The following is a 4,658-nucleotide window of genomic DNA, read 5'->3' as shown; positions in this document are numbered from 1 at the left end:
CTAGAGGGCTGCAAATTGGTATGTTGATCATCCATCCTCCAGTCATCAAACATACCAAATTGCAGCCCTCTAGCCACAGTAATTTTTATTTTATTTAAGATTTAAGTTAGCCATAATCGTACTTCTGGTACCGCTATAGGTACCGACAGGCCATCACCGGGGCGTGACTGAAAGTTTCATGGGCCGCGGCTAAGAGTTTCATGGGCCGTGGCTGAAAATTTCATACAGCATTATACGCTGTACAGAAAGATCTATTTCGCCGAAGAAACTTCGGCGAATTTTTTGCTTGTTATTTAATTGAAGCTACATTTAACATAAGACAGATCACAGTAGTTCCCAAAATGGACAACAGAGGGCACTAGCGGTCAACGAACACCCACTGATCATTCACTAAACGAAAGTCTCACTAAAGCACTGGCAATTATCTTGAATGGTTTCCATTCTTTCTGAGTTTCTCTGGGAGCGAAATGGTTCAGCAACAACTCAGGAGGAAATTTTTCTTTTCCCATGGGAGTTTAGTCGAGAGAGAGAGAGAGAGAGAGAGAGAGAGAGAGAGAGAGAGAGAGAGAGAGAGAGAACTTTGGGAGATATTTCTAAATGGTTTTTGGGCTTTATCGTAAAATGATTTCATGACATTATGTGAAAGATTATTAAAAACTATTGTGTGAAAAATTTCCCAGAAATTTTACCAAGAAGATCTAGAGTGATGTGACTCTAAGAAATTAAAGAGAGAGAGAGAGAGAGAGAGAGAGAGAGAGAGAGAGAGAGAGAGAGAGAGAGAGAGAGAGAGAGAGACTTTGGGAGACATTTCTAAGTGGTTTTCTAAGTGGTTTATCAGCTTTATCACAAAACGATTTCATGAAATTGTGAAATATCACTAAAACTATTGTGTAAATTTTTCTTAGAAATTATACTAAGAAGAAAGTTTATTGTGACGCGACTTCAGTAAATAAATAAATAAGAAGTATGATTATAGCATGAAACGACTCATGAGAAATTAAATAAAAAATTGAGGATTTTGTGTGAATAGATTTCTGGGAATAATAAAAAAAAGTTTGGGTTTAGGGTGAAATGATTTTTTATAAATTACAGACATAAGGAAATAAAAAAAAAATTACAGTTTTATGGGAAAGGGATCCTTTTTTTCTGTATTTCCCTTTACCTTCTCATATTTCTTTCTAATGAACACCATATTCTTCGGGAGCTTGAATTTCAAGTCAATGGCCCGGGTGGTGGGCTTGTTCCCATATGAACAGGGTTCATCATCTGAATAATAATAATAATAATAATAATAATAATAATAATAATAATAATAATAATAATAATAATAATACTGAATCGGAATCGAGAGGCAAAATTAGGGATTTTGAAGCGACTGAGGAAATGTAATTTAAACTTGAAACCAAAACATCCTAATTAGTTACAAAAGAGAGAAACAACGAGAATAATCAATGGTTAAAGGTAAAAAATAAATAATTAAAGATAAATACATTTAACAGAAAGATAAGATAAATGTATTAAAAAAAGATAAAAATATTAAACAAAAAGATGAAGATATGTAAATGTAAAATCTAATCTAATGTGCATGGCTTATAGCTGGAAAAATAAGGATCTAATTACAAAAAGAAGTGAGTACAACAGACTGCGATTTATCTTTATAAGGGATGATGCTTATATCAATATTTGAATCATATATATATATATATATATATATATATATATATATATATATATATATATATATATATATATATATACACACATACACACACACATGAATAATCGTCTATGCAAAACCATTCACTTGCAAATATATCTGAATAAACAAATCGTTCTTAGAATAATATTGACTAATATAATGTCTAAATCTCGCAGACGCTGCTGAGGGAGAGATACAATAAGATAAATGAGAGTATAAGACCGCTTCGAAATCATTAAACTTCGGTTAACATTGACCATATGTTGTATTCTCACGTCACGACACCCCCTCCCCCAACCCCCTCGTCAAAAGTGGTGTAATGAATGGTAAGAGTATTTGCTGGTGCGGAGAGGCAAGAGAAAAAGATCTCCAGATATGGTCTCAGCAATTAGGACCTATGCCAGTTGAATTTATATATTCATGGAGGTATAGAGTCTAGAGAACAGAATGATCACCTTGACAATAAACACAATTAAAAAATGCGCCGGAGTTTTCTGTATATCGTATAATATAGGCAACGAAAATAGATCTATCTTCCTGTGGTCTCGTATAATGCTGTATGAGTCGCGGCCCACAAATCTTTAACCACGGCCCGGTGGTGGCCTGGCCTATATCGTTGCCAGACGCACGATTATGGCTAACTTTAACCTTAAATAAAATAAAAACTTCTGAGACTAGACGGCTGCAATTTGGCCTGTTCGATTATTGGAGGGCGGATGATCACCATGCCAATTTGCAACCCTCTGGCCCCAGTAGTTTTTAAGATCCGAGGGCGGACAGAAAAAGTACGGACAGAAAAGAGTGCGGACGGACAGAACACCTTTCAGTGTGTATGATGAAAGCTGTGTAGGGTCTAAGATCTCAGTAATCAGTTCCTATGCCAGTTGAATTTATATATTCATGAAGGTACAGAGTCTAGAGAAAAGAATGAACAGCTCTACAATATAATGAAAATAATGACCGATTCTTAACAAATTTCAGTAGGTATGATGAAAACTGCAATGGATCACAATGAAACCTGAGGCATAACAGACTAAGAATATAAGAAAATGAAAAGAACTATGAAATATATGATAGTCATACATTATTTCCTCATTAACAGCTTTTCAGTGAATCTTTTGTATTATGAAATTATATCACTACAGTTCCAGATTCGTTTTGGGGGGTACCTAGGGATTTTGCTTCTGCAAAAGCAAAACACTGAAAAATGTATTTGCTTTTTTTTTCTCCTCTGCTGTCTTAAGATAGGATATAATTTGTAGATTGTACAAAGGAAGATATATATATATATATATATATATATATATATATATATATATATATATATATATATATATATATATATATATATATATATATATATACGTCGTGTTATGTAAACTCATTACTTACAAATATGCCACAGGACTGTTTACTATAAAATCATGTAATCGTCCACTCCTTCTTCCTTTCTTTCAGAAATTCAGATAGAAGGGGAATAAACAAAAATATAAATACAGTACATAAATAAATAAATAAATAAATAAATAAATAAATAAATAAATAAATAAATAAATAAATAAATAAATAAATAAATAAATAAATAAATAAATAAAAATTCATAAGTAAATGAAGTGCATCAAATGAGCATCCATCAACAAACACGAATTAATGTCCAGTGAAAGATACTTTTTCTCTGATTTAGGAAATGTCAAGTTCTGTTTCCATGAAAAAAAATTAATATATACAGAGTTTTTATTTCATATAAACACCACTTCTATGGCTTATTACACACCAGACAACTTCACAACACGACAAAATAATTTTTTTTATCGATGCCTGAAATATTATTTTGCGTGGCAACTCATGCACGACGGTGTAAAGAAAAAAAATCTAAATAAAAATAAAAAGCATTAGCGATGCTTTGAGCTCACTTCATTAGTCACTGCATAGTCACTGACACGGCAATAAAATATTAGGAAATAAAGGTAAAAATTTAGTTTTTTTTTGTAGTTTTTTTGGTAGATGCTTTTTATCATCATCACTTATAGTACGTAAGAGTACCATTATACTATCCGATAACTGATTTTCATATTTTCATTAATTTTTTGTTTTTATAAAGATGAACCGGTATTCTGCATAACGCTACATCTCAGAATACTACGACAGGGAGTACCGTACACTGTCGCACGGACGGACGAGGAAAGACTGTACAGACAGCACCACGACGAGTGTACCGAGGACGTGTGCGGTACACAGTACGTACGGACTGAGTGGGGTTACACATGCGACACACAGCACGACTGTAAATAAACTGAACGCCTGCAGACGCCAGATGCGTCGGACCTTTTAGAAAGCTCTCAAAGCCACTACCACACCGCTCACTTAGTCTCTCTCTCTCTCTCTCTCTCTCTCTCTCTCTCTCTCTCTCTCTCTCTCTCTCTCTCTCTCTCTCCGCCGTGTGCTTTCCTGCCCGTTTTCCGCAAAAGCTCGTAGACTGTGACGTGATCGTAGGATTTTAGTTTTAATCTAATTGCTTATGAAAGAAAGTGGCGAGTGAAAGGATTGGCTTTCCAAACTTTCGGTTTCCTTAAGGTTTTTTTGACTGTTTTAATTAGTATCGTTATATATATATATATATATATATATATATATATATATATATATATATATATATATATATATATATATAGGACCAAGGGCAGAGGAAGACGTCCATAATAACGGCATACCTTTATTTGTGCTTACGTTTCAAGACATCTGTCTCATTATCAAAGCTAGAATAAGTAAAATATAAATATAAAATCAGACTCATACTTAAAATTACAATCAAAATATAAAAAAAAGGTTATACAAAAGAAAGACAAAATTAAGAAGACCGTTACCGTTTGTACGGAGTATAAAAGTAGAGTGACATAAACAAAGAATTCCAGGCCGGGGTAAACTCACGTCAGGTACAGAGTTGTTGAGGTAGTTTGAT

The 4,658-nt window shown here is 33.5% G+C and overlaps 1 protein-coding gene across 1 annotated transcript in view; it reads right to left on the bottom strand.

Annotated features, from left to right (window-relative positions):
* f (forked) overlaps positions 1 to 3,982 on the bottom strand; it is a 67,066-nt gene extending 63,084 nt beyond the window's left edge. Inside the window, 1 exon segment of the mRNA XM_067120851.1 lies at positions 3,945 to 3,982. The gene's annotated coding sequence lies outside the window, so the exon portion shown is untranslated.
* Positions 3,983 to 4,658: the final 676 nt, after the last annotated feature.

Source organism: Macrobrachium rosenbergii, chromosome 19 (genome assembly GCF_040412425.1).
Source record: "Macrobrachium rosenbergii isolate ZJJX-2024 chromosome 19, ASM4041242v1, whole genome shotgun sequence".
NCBI classification, from domain to species: domain Eukaryota; kingdom Metazoa; phylum Arthropoda; class Malacostraca; order Decapoda; family Palaemonidae; genus Macrobrachium; species Macrobrachium rosenbergii.
This window is presented reverse-complemented; position numbering and strand designations above follow the sequence as displayed.